The sequence below is a fragment of the Streptopelia decaocto genome (assembly GCF_964273445.1).
Source record: "Streptopelia decaocto genome assembly, chromosome: 1".
In the NCBI taxonomy this organism is placed as follows: Eukaryota; Metazoa; Chordata; class Aves; order Columbiformes; family Columbidae; genus Streptopelia; species Streptopelia decaocto.
The window spans coordinates 180,218,990-180,238,317 of NC_138663.1; the positions used below are offsets into that span (position 1 = coordinate 180,218,990).

Below are 19,328 nucleotides of genomic sequence, written 5' to 3' on the forward strand. Positions count from 1 at the left end.
TTATGGCCATTTTCTTCCAAGTATTTAGTCACATATGTATCTTTAATATCTTTAGCAGTTGCAAAGAAAACCAAATGAAACACAGACGAAAAGCCAGTTAAAGCACAGCCTCAAGTATGGGGCAATCAAGAGTAGAACTACTTCTCATGACCCACTGATTTACCTTCAAAAGTTCTTACTTGCTCATGAAGACCCACCTTTTTGTCCAGTCTGAAATTAAATTTGTACGTTTGACTACACATTTCTCTCTGAGAAACTGTGAGCATCATACGCTTCCCAATTTCTGCCATACAAATACCGTATGTGCTACTGAAAATTCAGCCAGCAAAAATCCATCATACTGACCCTTTCATGGTAGCTGAGATTTATCAAGAGCCTTAAAGAAGTTCAGCCTTAAACTGTCAACAAAATTCGCACATGCTCCAAATTATCCAACACAAACCATGAATGTATCCATTACACATACCTATTTATTCCAGATATTCTCCAGGTTTCAAGAAGCATATAACCAAGAATCGCTTCAAGTTTGGAGTCCAAGATCTGAAAAGAAGATAATATATATTTTTAGAAGTCACTAAAAGCATATGGCTTAAGTATACGAAAGAAAACACACAAACAAACAAAATAAAACACATTGTGCAAAATTACTGTTTGGAAATGAGTTTATGAGCTAGTCCTTCTAATGCTGTGCATCACATGAAGTGTGTTGTGGGTGATCAAAACAATGGTATGATAATGTATAGGCTATTAAATTTAAGATATATATATGTCATACTGTGTAGATTCTTAAACAACTTCTACATATGAGTTCCAAATTAGTAGAAAACTCTGAAAACACATGAAATCTTCAAACAGCGATTTTGCTACAACTATCTGCCATGAAAGAACAAAATCAACATATTGAATATACAAAACTGCCAGTGGCATAGAAGAAAATATAAATGTGTAAGGAAACCATAAGTATCCCTACGTATATTTAAGCAATATTCTGCCTTCAGTTTGTAGCACGACAGGGGTATGAATAAGGTAACCACATGAAATTCAAGGATATCATTATGTGCATTACCTCTTTCTTGTCTAAATATGCTGAATGTGGCATTTCTGCTAGAGATGTAAAATTCTAGATGTACGTTTTTGTAAGCATATGTATAACACCTAATCACAAATAGTCTTAGAGTCCCTGTAAATTTTCCTGGTGATTCTCAGACAGCGATCCTGAGCATAATGTGTTTGATAAGTCTAATGTGCTTAAGAAAGCAAAAAAAAGAGGAGGAGGATGCATTGTGAGAAAGAAACAGGCCCAGAAGACCAAGGAAAGGCACAAAGTAGGAAAACAAAGAGGAAAAAAATGTTCATGTGTCCAAATGCACTTGGTCCAATCTTTCTTCTGGACAAAGACTTCTGAGATGACCACATCAGCTTCACCATTATGAGTAGATGCTGTATTAAGTACTTCTGTGGCACCATTAGCACCTTTGAATACTGCAGCAGGGCAGACTATTTCACACAGTGCTGCAAGATGGCCACAGCTCTTAAAAAAACAGTAAAGATTCCACATTAGAAAAAGCCTTGCCTCCTTCTTTTCCCCAGAATTTTGCCTGAGATTTTGTCTGCAGCTGCACCACTGGGACCCACCGCATGATTCCCAGTGCAGGCAAACCGAATCACCCCAGCAGAGTTCAGACGAATCAGTTATAGAACTTGTTATACCCACTAGGCATCAATGGTCACCTGGCCAGGAGCACCTATGTGCTCCAGCTGAGGAGCACACATTTCCTTCTCCAAAGCCTTGGCCTACCAAAGGAGTCCTAGACTTCCTCTGTTCCCTTCTATGAGACAGTAATTTTCAAGCAGAGAGATAAAATGTAAATATCAGCATGGATAATTATTTCACTGCTCCTTTTTTTTGAAAGATAATCAGACAGAAAGATAAGGCTTGCTCTGAGAAACAGAAGCAGCAGAATTTTTTATCCAGCAACTGCATGAAGGATTCTGCCAATTCTTCTTATAAAAGCAACAGCTCATTGATGTGTAGCTGCTGCATACCTTCATGGGCAAGAACAACAACAGAAATCCCTCACTGGTCTTCTCTACATATTTTCAGGCAATCTCTATAAAAATGACAACTTCTAGCTTTATTTATTCTATGCATTATGTTGTCATTGCTGCTGTTGATGTCAACTGCAGACAAGCCAGGCTCAGAAGCTCAGATTCCATCACAGAGGCACAAGTTACACCACATCTCTGCCCTTTGCACCTCCTACTCAATCCCCAAAAAGAGATTTGGACAATAAGGTGTAGAGAAATCACACTGAGAATGCCATTAAAGTTAATGTGAAAATCAGCCAAATATCACCTCTAATAGAAGCTGAAGTTATTTACTAGGTAATACTGATAAAAATCTGCAAGATCAGTGGATGGTCAAAGTATACCCTTTATTATCTCCAGTAATATCCTCTGTTTTTTCTGCAATTCTATCTCCATCAATTAGCCTTATAACACTTTTTCCACATACATTCATGCCCCTTGCTTTGCTTTTCCCTCTTACTTATCTCCCCCATCTCTTACCACGGCATGTTTTATTTTCAGTTGCAAGGTCCCTACAGTTGACTACAAGCACTCATGTTACCACACCTTGACCAGGAGTTACCACCTGTAAGCTGAAGCACATTGACCACCTAAATACATACTGTTCCTTGGCTGTAACATCTTCAGCCAAGCGACCTTCATGCTGGGTAGTAGATTCCAGGGGCTGAACTGTCAGGTCCAACAAAACTTGTGTCATAAAGGCAGCATTCAAAAGATTTTACTAATGTGGTAATGCATGAAACAATATTGCTCAAAGACACGTCTCAAGGGATTGTTGACCTGAGAATTTCTTATGACATATTTATAGAGAAACAGTATGAATCATTGCACGGCTGAGATAGCTCTGTGACAGAACATTTGCAGCCAAAGATAAGAACAATTGTATTTAAGTGTAAGCACATGATTTGCTATGCATAACAGAAGTGGTGTTTATTTTAGAAGAGGTTCCCCATCTGACAGTTCCAAAAAACCTCATAGAGTTACTAAAAGATGCCGAGGAAAGTTTCTACTTGCAGTACACTGTCTATCTTTAATAACACCAGCTGTCGCTTTTACAAACACATTATGCCCTTCACAGTTATCCCATATTCTGCAAACACCGAAAACCCCCCAAACCCTCCCACAGTTATTAACATCTGCTTCATTTACTAATTCCGACAAACTGAAGGACAAAGGCATGATTTAACAGATTGCTCTGCGTAAAGAAACAATGACGTTCACGAAAGGATTTATCAAATGCCCCTGTCAGAAAGCTTTACAAAGCACAGCTTAATGAACGTATGCAAATTGATATAATATATAAAATGCCTGATACCACTTCAACAAGTAATGTGCTTATGAAATCTATAGAGAATGGTAAGATATACCAATCTAATTTGTCTTGGAAATAAAGTGATTTGGTTTCCTCCAGATAATTCCAATCTCGTATTTTTTACACCTGGTAGCATGACAGCAATGCATTACTTACAATAAACCACTGCTTTAGACCCTAGAAAATGTGATTATTCAATAGAAAAAGCATCCAGCCACAGACAATCTGGAAGCACACTTCAATATTTTCCTTCAATGTTTTGACATGCTGGCATTCTTTAAAAATGTTATTTCCAAGCCTTGCTGCATTTAAACAGCCCCTTTATTTATTTATTTATTTATTTAGCCATTGCTTGATGTGAGGTTGAAGCCTGCATGTAAGTTAGGCTGATATTTACAGCATGAGGAACTGCTCAGGTCTGAAGCACATCAGAAAACAACATGCATCCGGGATGATCACTGCTATTGCTGGTTTCAACATTATTGATCTAGAGATCTGATCGTTTTCTTTTCATCAAGATAAGGAAAGAATGGCTTATGAGCCAAAATGATTTTTGATGAAAAAAACCACACATTTTCTAGAGCTTCTTTCCCCTTACAACTGAAAGTTCTTATCACAAACTTACTTTGAAAAAATATAATGCATTAAGAAACTAAAACCCACAATCATCCTTTATAAATTGATGGAAAAATAAATAGAACTTCCTTAATTGTTTGCTTGGAAAAAATACATACACAAGAACATAGCACAGTAATTGCCTCAGAAACTAGCAGGTGCAGAGTTTCTAGATCTCGGCTTTACTATTTAGGACTAGGTGAGTGTGGAAGAGGAAGAGAAACGGCGTTGTGTGGTACCATGATTACTTCTTTTTAAAGATCTTTTTTTCTCTGAAAACTTCTGTCAGAGCAGCCTAGGTCCAGGTAGTGATGCCTTGAGGCTGAGATGGCTTATATCCCTGTTTCTGTACTCATTTTTCAGCAGAAAAGGGTGCTACGCACCCTTTAGAATCATAGAATCACAGAATGTGCTTTCCCAGGATGCACAAGGATCATCAATTCCAACTCCTGTCTGTGCACATGACAAACCCCGCAGTTCACACCATGTGTCTGAGGACATTGTCCAACTGTTTCTTGAACACTGTCAGGCTTGGGGCCGTGACACCTCCCTGGGAAGCCTGTTCCAGTGCTCCACCACCCTCTTGGTGATGACTTTGAAAGAAAAGTCTCCAGATCATTCTGTGCACTAAGTAATTCCTGATTGTTTATAATTTTCACTCCCCTTCTTACACCTTCAGCATCTCCAGTCATCCACAGACTACAGATACAGAATACAAATTGGCCTCTTCATCTTCCCTTCAGTCACATTCCTCTGGAGTCTGTGATGGACAAGGTCCAGGGTGCAGTTGGCCAACTCTTTTACGTGCTATTTATTAAGTCTACAGCTCTCCAGATGGAGGGTGTCCACCCCATTCTACAGAATTCAAGTTTTCCTAGGAAATCAAAGCAACTGTTGTGCTGGAACCACAAAAGGAACACCAACTAACAAACTCGAAGTAACACTTTGAGTGGTTCCTGTGCTGGGAGAAGAAGCCCTGATGTGAACATGGTGCGAATGCTAGAAAAGTCATACAAGGAAAATTTTCCCCTCTACAGCACAATAGTCTAACAAATAAGCAGTTTCAACTCTTATTTTACATCATCCATTATATGTTTCACATTACTACAGAAGTTACTGTTGCTATCAAAGCTAGACACAAGTTTTGCTCAATGCCTTAGGCAAAATGACTAAGTTGGGCAGTACTCAGTGCAGGATTCTCAAACCTCCGCATCACGGAACTGCAGCTTTTGCATTGGGAATTAATTAAACTGTAAAATAAGAGTCCAGGTCGAAACACGATGTCAGAAATGTATTCTGATCTCCTTATTTTAAAGGCATTAACTTGTAAAATCCCTTCCATTCTGTAACAATGAATATTCAGTATGTGTCAGGCACTGTGGAAAAGGTTTCTATTTCTCTGCAAATGAGTATACATTAGAGTGAGTATTTATAACGTTTTTATAGAATTGGGTTTGTGTCACTGACCATTAAGGGGTGATAACTTTAACACTGTATCACTTTTAGATGCCGGGTAGCAATATATAACAAAGCAGGCAGTTCTCATTTTTACATTTTTTTTTAAATTCAGTTTTGCAAGATGGTGGCTTCTCCAGCTTCTCATCCAGTTAAAGACTGAAGTCTGGGAATAGATGAACATGCCAAGCCCTTTTTTATTGTATCTCATTTCTCAGATTAACTTTTTCAGGTTCCATCATTACCATCCCTATTTTAAATTTGTTCATTTTAACATAAATCTACAAGTACAGAAAAACGTCTCCCCTTTTGAATGTACATCGAGGCCAACAGATTTGCAGTTGATATAGTTAATAAAGGCAAATTAATAATAATCATCCCCTGAACCTGCATTAAATTATATTAATTATCATAAGTAAAGTTAAACATTTTAACTTTTCCTTGAAATAGGAAGGAAAAGATTTATTCTTGGGAGTCAGTCTTGTTACAGCTCCCCTAAGATGCAACATCTAATAGATTTCAGGGTAAAAAAAAAGAGCCTCCTGTACAGATTTTAGTTTCAGTCTAATAAAACAGCTTCAATAAATTATATTAACCTGCACAACCATCACTGACAAAATTACATTCATGCTGTGTGCAATGGAGTGTGCTACGTGATAATGCAATAAAACATTTTTTTTAACCTGTTACTTTGTTGTTTGCCATTTTGTTTTTTCCTGTTTGGATTTTTTTTTTGTTTTTCCATGAGGGAACACTAGTGTTTAAAGTTAGGGCATGCTGCTTTAACAAAATAGGTGAGAAGCAGAACCAGTCCACCCAGTTCCATGTCCCTACCCGCTCACAGACTTCTACCACCCATTGCAGTATTCACCCATCGCTATTATGGAAAAAGTACCTACACTGGACCACAGTGTAATCAATAACAGCAAATAGTTCTGGGACTATCCTGAACTGACACTAAAGTAGACCAGAAAGTGAAATAATTTCTTTGATAATCTTGTTGGCAAACTAGTACAAACCCATGTTCCCTGTTGAAAAAAACAAAACAAAACAAAACAACACAGAAGAGGTTTGTAAGAATGCAGACCTTTTTCTACACAATGAAAGCTAATTTTTAATGGATGAAAATGTCCTCTTTCGGTAATCTGTGGGAAAATGTGAGAAAGGATTCACTGCTTTAGAGTCTGTCTCAAAGGTAGCATCCAAGGTGCAAAGACTCACAACACAAAATGTTGCTGTGAAAGTACGAAGTGCTGAACAACTTTAGTGTGGCGGGTACTTCTGCACAGGTGGAAGAGGGGCACAACATGGCCACTGCTTTTGGTTTGACAATGAGGAGCCTAAGCCGCCTTGCTACATCTCTACAGAGGGTCCAAGATATGCAGAAATGTGCTGCCAACATTACAGTCTCAAGGTTGGAATAGAAACTCTGTAAGAAGATACATCCTACTTTATTTTTTTTCTTTTAAAAGAAAGGCAGAAGCATTAAGCTGCACTATTTCATCCCAGACTGGGATGAAATAGACTGGGTCAGCAGCCGAATGCAACAGATGCAATAAATCTCTAACACTTCCCTCATTTAACTACAGTGACAGCTGCTGGGAAAACCCAGTTCAGATAATCACAAGGAATGTAAAAAGAGGTTCCAGTAAGTTGAATATAGACCATATTTTTCAAGAGTAAGACCTATTGAGGACACAGTTGTCCTGGAAGGTCCTTAGACAACACAATATCTTAAGATTATGACACCTCATTCCTACATAAAAGGAGGAACCATTCCAAACTAGCCACCAGTAAAGTCCAGCCTCAGAAATCACAGGTGGGTCAAAAAATCCATAGAAGAAACAAGATGTCCTGCTTCACATAGACATCTATTTTAACAGGGGCCAGCTGCAATTCACAGCTGTTTGCTCACATTATTTTTAATATTACAGAAAGGAAAGGTCAATGTTCCCTCTTGTCTTGGTGAAAATATGGAAGCTGGAGCTGTGAAGAGGAGCAGGATCATCAAACAACTCAAGAGGAGTCTTGGAATCCTTTCTAAGCAGTCAATCGTGCCTCCAGCTAAAAGTGGAGGAGAGGCACCAAGATGTCATTTTACAAAAAGTCAGAAATAATGAGGAATAGCTTATCAAGATAAGGACTGTTAGCAGACAGGCTAGTGGCAGATTTAGTTCACCACGGTGATGATAGAACAACATTAGGAAGGCAGAGCAGTTTTAAGAAAAGGTAGCTAAAAATACCTGTGCAAAACACACTCCTCCAGCTCCTTCTCATCTCCAGTACAATGATGCTTCAAAGTTAACTGTCCCAACAGACAACCCTATACTCTGTCTGCCAGCATCAAGATGAAGCATTGCACGCTGTGGTAGGTCTGTAGTCTCCGAGGGTTGCGTGTCTGTATGAATGATGAGGATGGCTGCGTTTTGTTCCAGTTACCGTGAATTAGGAGCAGAACCCCGTAGCCTGGAAAGCTTTCAGCACAGGCTTCAGCTGCAAAAAGTCTGGGTACAGTGCTGAGCTGTAGCATTGAAGGAAGATACTAATCTGAAGGACAAACTGTGTTGTCTAGTTTTCTGATCTTGCTTTTCTCCAGGAGGACCACACAGGATCCATTCCACAGAGACATGCTCACACTGCTCAATCCTTTCCTAACACCAGCAACAAAAGACCAAGACCAGTGTCCCAAATTTTGTTTTGGAAGACAAACCCAACCCCAAAGGTCTGGCAAAAACAAGGAATTTCTTACACTGACCTCAGACTAGGACCTTCTGGCATCTGTTAGCAAATAGCAGCATTCACCAACCACTGGATTAAAAGTAAAAACAGGTGATAATGCAAACACATGAGCAGCAGTCAGTCTCCTTTCTAGATCCTTTGTTAACACTATAACTTCATATTGCATATTTAATTATATATATATATTTTTAACCTCTCTAAATGCTCCTATGCATTCTCACAAAACCTTTTCTAAATTTACCAAATTCTGTCCTCAAATTATTTTGATTTTCTACTTGACTAGCATATTTGGAGTTATTATTCCAGAATTTCATCTCTTTGGATGTTTGAAAAATTTCTTTTATTTTTCAGTCTAAATTCCTTCAGGACTAACTAATGAACATATTATCTTGTGCTGTTAGTATCCTCCAATTTCAACAGTTCTCCTCCCTACCTTGTTGCCCTCCAAAAGTCTTTAAAACAGTTTCTTCCTGAATATTACATATAATTTATAGGGAATGGAGGCTTAGTATACTTTGTCAGACAGAAGGGAACCATCCTCTGGGAAAACATATTTGACTCATTTTTTTACTAATGAACAAAAGGCAGACACTAATTTCTTTTCCTAGTTACTCCAGTATGAACTGGGAATAATGCCAGTGTGGAGAGCAAACTATAACCTATAGTTAACCGAGAGGCAAGAATTGTATCTGAGTAGTCATCTGTCTAGGGCTGTAGTTGGGATTTGGAGCACCAAGCTGTCAGTAGAGAACAAATACCTCTAATGAGAAGAGAGCAGCGGGAATCTGCCATATAAGAGCCATCCTTTTAGAGGCCTTGCAAAGTGAAAGACATTGACCATAGGCTTTCTCCACTCCAAAGAGGCTTGAAACCAAACATATCTGTCACCTAGATGTCCTACTCTCTAAGTAAATGCTGCACCTGCTTCAGGTCAGACTGGACATTAGGAAAAGCTTCTTCACTGAGAGGGTGGTCGGTCACTGGAACAGGCTCACCAGGGAAGTCGTCATGGCACCAGCCTGTCAGAGCTCAAGGAGCATCTGGACGATGATCTTAGTCATATGGGTTACTTTTAGGTAGTGCTATGAGGAGCAGGGAGTTGGATTCAATGATCCTTAGAGGTCCCTTCCAACTTAAGATCATCTATGATTCTGTGTCTATACAAAAAGGCAATTTTATCCGCTCTCTCATTTTTTCAATGTAACTACCACACTTCTGTGTTGAATTCGGTGCCATTCATATATGTTAGGAAATGTCTCAGCACACATAATGCATCAGGTCTCTCTGAGTGGCAAAGCATCTCACTGCTGTCTCCCAGCTGTGGTGGCATTGCCAGCCATGAAGAACACTGAGACTTCTCACTTCAACCATAAGGCCTGAACATGCACAGATGCTACCTTTAAAGACCCGAGAAGGTCCAAGGTTCAGGACAGAGGGACTGATCACTGTAAAACAGGTGGCCCTTCAGCACAGCTGCTCTGTATTGATCTCGACTTCAGCACCTGGGGAGGATTTGTGTCATCAGCTGCAGATGTCAATATCTGAGCTCATCACCTTGGGCTACCCTTAATTTAGGGAGAGAAATAGGTGCCTCTAGGGCTCAGTTCCTCTAGTCCTAATGCGGATATCTAAAACAGCCTAGATGAATTGCACCCAGCTATAGAGTCCAATGATCATAAAAGCAATCTCGAGGTAGTTGAGAGAAATCTTACTGCTGAAGCCTGCCTAAGGAGAGCTGTCATTCAGACGGATCTGAAGTCACAAACAGGGGTTCAAAGGATGCATTTTCAATGACACCATGATCTAATCTGTAATTCTTTATTCAGTCCAGCCTTTTCTTGTTGAATTTTAAATAGAATAATTTGAGATTTGGCTCAATGATAGCAGCAATAAAAGTCATCATTAATCTAGGAAGACCGATTTATGAGAAAATATTAAAATAACTAAATATGTATAGCTTAACTAAAGCCACTATTGAAAGAGAAATATGATAATTATCTACAAGCTCTGGAAGGATGCACACACTAAGGATTTTTTTAATAGGGATTTTCAGGAAACTATAGCTAAGAGTAATGTGATTATACTGAGCAAAGTAAAATTTAGGCTGACAGGAAAAAAATTCCTAATAATGAAGAGTATTCTATTGTAAAATAATCTTCCAGAGGAAATTGGCTGAAGTCCAATTACATCTAAAGCCAACTGGACGAGGATCCGCAGAGAACAATCCTACATTAGGAGCAAGATGGACTAGATGACTCAACAGCACTTTTTCATTTTTAAATTCCTATCATTCCACTGTATGAAATAATCCAATAAGCCAAAGGGAAGAGGGAAATAGGCTTAGCAACAACCGCACAGTCGTCTCTTCTCAGAGGTCTGCATGCTGCAATCAGTGTGTCTTGCACTGATTGCACTGGGGGAGGAAACATCTGCACATGGTGAGAGCACTGTGTTAATTCAGTGCTAAAAAGTCATATGCCTGATGTCCCCTTCTCCCCTTTGCTCCACTCCTTAATAAAATAGCATTACCAGAGGAATCGACCCTGTGTTATAAATGTATCAATCACTATTTTTGCTGCACCAGCTACTCATAATTGGTTTAAGCTTTCTTGATCTCAAATGCCAAGTGGTATCAAACAAAACACAAAAAATAAATAGCCTGTAGGCACATATATCCGCTGAAATAATCTTTGCACATGTTAATCTACAAGGAGTAGGGTAACAATGTTTTCCTGAAGTTATGATACTCAATTTTAAAGCTGTGCAACAGTTTACTCTTCAATTTTGAAGAGGCTTTGACATTTTATAGCTAAAAAATCTTGCTGACAGTCTGTGTTACTATATTCTCTGGTTTCTGTTACATTTAAGCCGTGAACAACAGAAGTCTTCTTAAAGAATGACTATTCAATTGAATTGTGGATTTGGTTTTCCTCTCTAGGGAATATTAGATGGTCTTAACAATACATATATATATAATATTTTCTGAAGAAAGAGCTTTAAAGTGTAATACTAGATTTCTACAACCCGTTGCAACTCCACTTTTCCCACAGCAGTCAGTCTGTAATGCAGCCTAAACCTCTTCTACCCACTTCATGGAGAGGTCTGAGAGTTCAGAGAACGTACTGAGGGTGTATAACAGGAGACAAGTTTTCTAAAAAAAAAGATGTTTCAATAACATCATCACCTGAAGAACAGATCCAAATGCCATAGGGTTTTTTGGTTGGTTTGCTGTTGTTGTTTTGTTTGGGTTTTATTCTTGGTGTGGGTGTTTTTTGCCTCAAGTGCTCAATTAAGCATACAACAGCAGAGAGAGGATTTCTGTTTTTCAAAAGAAGGAATATTAATGGAAATCTATGACTGCATAATAAAACAGTGATCAACACCTCATAGCTTACACGACTGACTGAATTATTAATATAATTTATCCTTGATTTTTTCCCCTTCTCCAACAAACTTTCCAAATCAGAACTCAAGTTGCTATTTTCTTACCTTCTTTCCTTTATCAGAGTTAAGAGAAAGCAAATATTAGAATCTTAACACCTGCAATCCTTCTAAATGCTTATACATCTGAGATCTTTCCTTCTCTCTTGTCTTAATCTAATAAGAGACATAAAACATGAATTACCCTTTAATTGATACAGCTGCTTTTTCCCACTCCAGGCGATGAGTTAAGGCAATAAAGTGGCAGCTGTGTCCCTGCAGTCTACCAGCATCTGAAACTGAGGTTTCCTTAGTAGAAGCATCCTACCACCTTTAATTGGTCTGAATGAATGCATGTCGAGAGGAAAACTGGCTCCCACGTTACAGTTCAAAGGGTTTGGACATACACTGCTGCAGGACAGTGTTCAAAGAGCAGTCTGAGATGATGAAAGATGGAAGGTAACCAGTAGGACGGTCCTGGGGACCAAGAGGAGGGTCTATGGACCACAGGGGTGCAGGTATATGAGGGGGGTAGCAGGCAGGGGGGTAGGAAAAGAAGGAGATGAGGAAGGAGCCCACATGAAGCAGTATTTCATCACCTCCAAAATGACCATGAGGCAGAAGATCCTGCTGACCAGAAAGCCCTAAAGATGTGAGAAGCTCCTTTTATCCTGCAGTTTTCTGGGCAACCTGGGCAGAGGTCTGGACACAAAGCTGGCAACAAAGTCTCTGCTGTAGCCTTTGGGCTTCCATTTTCCTTGATGTTTAAGCAAAGAAAAATTAAAAAATAGCAAGACTTGGGTATGAGACATAGGAATGGAAAAGCTGATTAAAGCATTTTCTGAGCCCCACACAAAGGGACAAATCAAGGAAGAAGTGGAAGGAATTTTTAAAAAATTATTTTTTGGAAATTATTACTAGGAAACTGGTTTTATTATACTTCATTCAGACAGCTATTTTTAATGATGATATTTTAACCTAAAGCTAACCTTGCTACAATATTTCACTGATTCACAATGTTGAAATAATTATGAAAAAACTGAGAAGAAATACTGTATTTCTGTTTTAACTAAGTGGGTGAGAATCAACCCTTGGAAAACAAACAGATGTGATGACTTCATAAAGCTCAGCTTGAAGGATGGCTTTTTCCAGCAGTTAGCAGGACTGTCAACATAGCAAAGACACTATGACATGAAAATACCTTTCATAGCTTTACAGCAGAGTAACTACTTGAATTTTTTGTCCAGTTTTGCTTTGCTCTGTTAGGAGACGTGGTCAGGCAGCAGCCATGAAGGCTACGTAATTTCCTGCTGCAGGTTTCTGCACCTACATGGAAATATCTGGAGAGAGGGATGATTTAATGATGGAGCATGTTCAGACACAGGGAGTCTCTTAAGGATGGGTAGGAGAGGGAGAGAGTTGCTATTCCTGTAGAGATGGGTGCAGAGTAAACTCACAGTAAGTCTCCAGAGGTGACAGAAAGAAAGGGACTTTGCTCATGGAGGTCTTCCAGTGAGGATTTCAAAGCATCTGTAGTTAAACTTGAGAGCTGCAGGCTGGAAAGAGTGACCAAAGGAAAACACTATCCCAAGGCAACCATCTGCGGGGCGGGGGCAGACTTGGTTTTATTCCCTTTATTTCAGGCTGTCTCTCATAAAAGGCCACAGTTTTCTCTATTAAGCAGAATTTGGCTCTAGTTTCATGTCATGCACTGTAACACAGCATTAGGAACCAGAAGCTTTTGGGGTCATTGATTCAGTGTGCTCACTTTTAGGAAAACAAAACTGCCTGACCTGAAGTCCTGCCACAAGCTCAGATTATTATTGAAAAGATAATGGAAAATGGAAAGAGACTGCAAAAAATTATACATTTTTATTCAACTGAAATGAATAACTTGAAAGCTGGGAAAAACATTTTGGAGTTTTGGATTTTATACCATAGCATTTAATAGTCCCATGGCAGCAAGGACTCCAGGGCACCGTGTGGTAAAATAAGAAGGAAGAAGCAGGACAGTGACAGGCATGGAGCAGTTGTCCTGCTTTTAGGAAAAGCAAAAAGAAACAGTCTCAGCTAGAGAAGGCTGTGAACTAAAGGTGCACTTTTCAACATCAGATTATTTCCTACCCCCTCATATGCACAGTGAGAGAAGTCATGGGAAATTAAAATGCATTAAGATTGGAAATAACCTTTTCCTTACTCTAAAAATCTCCTTATTTGGGAGTCTGAGTCTTGACTTTTAAACTTAGTGTGTTATCATTGGCATCTTTCTTGTTTTGCTTTGAGATGCACATTTTAAGCTACTGTGCTGAGGATTTCTTGCAAGTTTTTCTTTGAAGGGTTTTGAGTTTGGGGGACGAGGGGGACAAAGGGAGTAGAAGGACATTATAATCTTTTAAAAGTATGACTGTATTTCTCCAGTGTGTCACAAGAGTTTTTAGGGGCTAAGGACAGATCCTTGCAAAGCTGAAATGTTCTTAGCCTCCCTTTCCACTGTGTAACACTATGCTCAGCAAATTACAATTACTTCTTAAAACTAGAAACACTTACAAAAAGATATCAAAATATGTTTGGCATTCTGAAGTAGAAGAAAATGAGACTAATTCATTACAAATGAGATTCTTAAATACTATAACTACACACAAAAATTCAGTAAGTTTACGTGCATTAATTGTTGCCACAATATTGAAGTGTCTGTGAGTGCAATTGCATTACCCAATTAAGCCCCAAATTGTCAAATTTATTCATGCAGTGCAGGCATATCATATTTTAAAATTATCCCAATCAGTTAGATAATGCTCCCTTTCTGCACATGAAGCCATTCTACATTTAGAAGAAAAATATCTTTCCAGTTTTCTTTTAGATCCTAGGCGGGTTGGATTTTTCAGCTTATGCCTCCTTAAAACAAAGAGGTCTAAATATCGAAAGCATTGTACAGATTTTGTGATGCAGAAAATGGGGATTTTGAGGTACATATCACACAACTTTATTAAGAGCAAAGGCCTAGGTCCTTCAATCACCATCCCCACTACAATCTTAAGATATCATATCACAGTCTTCCCGCAATAGATTCCTCTGTGTGTTCAGGTAAAGGAAAACCGGTTGTCCACAAACTATGATACATGTAAAATACATGTAACTAATTAAGACTAATCATATATATGGAAGACTAAAGACTCCCATCTTTCACTTAGGAAAAAAGGGCACACTCTGGCACACCAGCTTTTGAAGGATATACATTCCAAGCACAGGATCATGAGGTCTGCTGTTTACACAGTGTTTTCACATGACTGAAAGAGATTTTCTAGCCACTAATAACACCTTTTTAAATTTTAATGGGGCTGTTCTGAAGAAAAATAATTAACATATGGTTGACTTCCCATATATTAGAGAAAACAATAATAGTGACTAAATCAGTATCTTCTGTAGCATGGCATAATTTCAGCTGTCTTGGTCGTGATGAGTTGTGCGGCTGACTCATCTCACAGACACGCATCACATAATGAGAACAAACACAAATCGTTTGCAATGTCAAGCATTAGTTTTTACCTAAGACGGAGGACATAGGACCGTATTATGAGAGACTACCTAGAAAGCAGCAGCCAGCCAGCCAGCCATTACCTCTTTGAGGCACAGAAAATCCCTGACAGGTGGTTAATTGATAATACTGTATCATGAGTCAATCTCTACACTGTCGGCTTGACTGCTATGCTTCAAGTGAGGGCACGTAATCTTGGCTTTTCACAGCCCCTGCATTCAAGGTGTCATTCTGAATGCATGGTTTACAAGTCCCAGATTCCTGCAGAGTTAAATTCTTATTAGAAATATGTATGTGCTACAAAAGGGGCTGAAAGAAATCTCAATGGCAATGCCATAGAGAACTTCTTGGGATGCTCTCTCCTACCATTTATGGCCACCGACCCAACGCTAGTAGATGTCAAAGAGAAATCAGGACACTCAATCTACTGAAGAAACTCTTGTTAGAGCCTGTTGTAGAACCTGCTAGATGATGTTTAAAGATGATAGCTGAAGTAAACAAAATAGGGAAATGATTAATAGCATCAAGTCTGGCAGGTGGGTTCTTATCCTGGCAGACACTCAGCAGACTGTGGGTTTGACTTAGTCACAAAAAGAGGATGTGGAGAAGCTGGATCAGATAACAAAAAAAAAGTCTGCAAAACACATGTCGCTACTTGGGATCAGATTTATTAACACAGCCATTCAGGCAGTCTTATTCTCAGAACAAGAACTAAAATAAACAGAACAACCCCAGTTGTCAAGAGAACCACAGATTAATCGTGAGTTTTCCTGTATTTCAAGAGAAATAGAGAGGCGCCTAAACTACCACCCACCCCTTGTCTAAGTTTCCCCCCTGTGTTCAGTGGAGTAAAATTAGGAGCTTATGGCAACTGGACTCCTGACTGAGATGACTGGTTAAGGACCTAGGAATGGATAGAGTAAATCCAAGCTGTCACTATATCACAGTTTCATACAATGTGGAGAGAGATAGGTGATGCCAAAATACAATGCAAAACATAGCTGGGCTGAATCACTTGCTGAAGATGCTCCCTCAGCTGCATGAAGAGAACAGGCACCCAACTAACATCTGTGGGATCAGATCTGGATTCATCCCACCTCCAGCTTGGCACTGCAGACTCCCTACACAAATTCAACATGCCAAAGGATTAATCTACTCATCATTTCACTTAGATGTTCATGAAATGATTGCTGGGGTTCAGAAAATATGCGTGGCGTGGTAGACAAACTCCTGCTTCCATCAATCAGCTTTTCATTAACATCATTCATCCTGTTCTCTTTATTCTGAATAAAATCTGCATTCTCTCTTTACCATGCAAATACCTCTTACATAATAAATACTGCAACACAAAGAATCCTTCAGTGTCCCTTTTTCCTTCCTGAAAAACTGTCTCTGCACTGCTTTATGCTGAAAAGATTTTTTTCAGACCTCAGCACCCACATTATTTGTAATGCTTCTTTCCTGTGCAAGTATATCCAAGGATTGTCTTTTCCATTTTCTCCGTGGTAAGGAAAGGCATTGACATCCAAGATCTTCAGCTCTACCCACTGAGCTGTGAATCTTTGCACACATGAAAGCTCCTACTAGGACTGTCTTAGTTAGGAGAAGCCTAACTCAGACCCTTCTTCAAAATGAATGAGGTGTGAACAGTGGGTTATTTTGGGATTTTTTTTTTTATTTCTTTGCTCTCATGTTTGGTTCTCAAAAGGATTTTCAGATATCATTTAGAGAAAGAGAAAAAAAAAAAAAATTGAAAATGGCTTTTAGCCATAGAAACCAGGTACAGAAAGAAAATAACCTTGTATCGTTTTCTTCTAGAAGTTCTGCCACAACCCAGAAATATGATTCTCCCTTCTCCTCCTGGAAAATCGGTGAAGTTCAGAAATAAAATCCAAGCTTGGAGCCATCTGTGATTTTCATTCATCCATTCTCGAACAATTTGTCTGTACACTGAAGAAAACACTGAAAATCTCTGTGTGCATGTGAAGACAACTGTCTGTAAGCAAAAGGACATTTTCTGAGTGTAACAGAGAAAAGGCAACAGGAGGATCCGCTCCCATAGTAATTACTGTCTGCTGTAACAATGTCATTTTGAGTAGTCAAAACTTGGGACCTGAAATAACCTCCTCCATATTTTCTTCAAGGCTTTCCTGTGTCCAGCTACTTCTCTTCTGAATTGTCTTCATAAATTCTGATTCCTCCACAGCCTTGTTACTGACCTTCAGGGATAATACTCTATGCTAGAGAGCCAGATTTTCATATGCAGCTCCAAGACTGTTCCTAATCCTGCATTATTACCTCCTCTACTGCAAGAACACTGTTTCTGCTGGGAAGAATATTATTTCCTTACTTAACAACACCTTCCCCTCCACATTAGCCTGTTTCCTCTCACCTTCCTTAAGTCACATTGTGTGAAAATCCTAGAAAAGGCGAAGTGTTGCATGTGTTAATGAGAGGCTGATTAGGAACTGAATGCTAATGGCATAGATGCTGCATCCCATATTGCCATGGGATTTTCTACCAACTATCAAGCTGGAACACGTGTGCACAGGTAGCAGATATACCATGGAGAGGCACTTGTGCACCTTGCTATTAGCCTGAAACAGATTTTGCAGCTTCTGAGCAGTGACCCATTAATAGCATACATAATGAAAAACAGCACTGAAATGAGTCAGCACGCTTGGCAAATTCAGATCATTAACCATGAGAAAATGCTTCAAGCGGATCAAGGGAGAAACACATACCCCAGAGAACATTAAATAGAGAAGTCTTATTAGTGATGAGTAAACAGGTGCAGCATTGCTCTAGAAATAGTGGGATGGACACCTTAATTTCCTATAGAAAACTCCTCTCTAAAAGATGAGGCTCCACCTTTCACAACAGAATACATGCTGGGCTCTTGACATCCCTTCTCAGGTATCTACTCGCCAAAAGTGAACTCTGTAAAAAAATAAGCAGGAAGAGAAAGCACATGGCTCCTACAACTGCAATTCACCACTGTACAAACACAGCAGGGAAAGGCAGAGATTAAGAGCAATCAATATACAGATCCATACTGTACATGATGTGATAAGGAAAGAATGGGGCCCTCTGGAAGGGCTGCAAGGCAACTGGTCTTCAGTAGGTGGTGGCTACGGTGCTTTTCTGCAGGAAGTTGGACCAAAAGTAAAGCAGACAAATGAGTTTTTCACTAGAAAAGAAAAAACAGAATCCTGAAGCTACAGGCAAATCATTCCAGTTAACAGCATCACCAGAAAGAAACCAAGACACAACATTCAGAAAAGCCTACACCAGGGCTGCAGCTGTTCCTCTTGAGCATTTTCTCCATGAATGGTGATAACTGGTTATTGCACTGTTGGTCTTGTACCAGCTTGAAATATTCAGAGAGGTACCTACACCACAGTTTCAGAAAGCCCAGTCTAAACATTCTGACCATCTTAAAAAGATATTTCAAACACTTTTTTTAAAATAGATTTTTTTAAAGGGTGAATAAATGCAAGATAAAAATGCAGGTTTCCACTGACCCAAATCAGTATTTATTATGTTCTACATGAAAATGTAAATCAATGTAGATTGGATGTTAACTCAAAATGGTTTTGTGGTTTTTTTGTTTCTTTGTTTGTTTATTTGAAAGAATGGTTTAATAAGCTTTTTGAAAAATTAATTGCTTGCATTGCAGTATAAAGGATCAGAGCACATGAACAGCATACTTTGTCCTATGTGAAACAGCTTAAATCTTAGGCCTTCCAGAAACACCAGGATATAGTGAAGCTGCCTGAAGAACTCACGTTTCACACTTTCAGTAATCCTCCACTTCTGTTCAGGATTCTCGGCCTCAGGTTTTATCCTAGAGATATGACGTATACTTAGCAGTTCCCCATATTTCATTTTTATGAAATGAGACTGGCTCCTTTGATGTAAAATACGTAATTTCTTCTCATAAAAGACCAATAGAGGGGCCATTTGACAGGATAGGATGTTGCACTACTGCTTGCGATGCCTATCTCTGCAAGTGAGTCTGACGCTACACACAATGCTCACTTGGCTTCATTTCCTTATCTATTTTATGTGCATGAACAGCTGGAGATGGACGTGTAGAGGCTTTAACCTTTCACGGCACATCTAAAAAAGTACATAACCAAAATCTATGCAGCTGTGAATGCC

At 39.1% G+C, this 19,328-nt stretch overlaps 1 protein-coding gene across 4 annotated transcripts in view; it reads right to left on the reverse strand.

Annotated features, from left to right (window-relative positions):
• ENOX1 (ecto-NOX disulfide-thiol exchanger 1) overlaps window positions 1-19,328 on the reverse strand; it is a 361,050-nt gene that overhangs the window by 287,214 nt on the left and 54,508 nt on the right. For all 4 annotated transcript variants that reach the window (XM_082057097.1, XM_082057090.1, XM_082057091.1 and 1 more), the window contains exon 2: window positions 467-540. The gene's annotated coding sequence lies outside the window, so the exon portion shown is untranslated. The remainder of the gene's footprint in view (window positions 1-466; window positions 541-19,328) is intronic.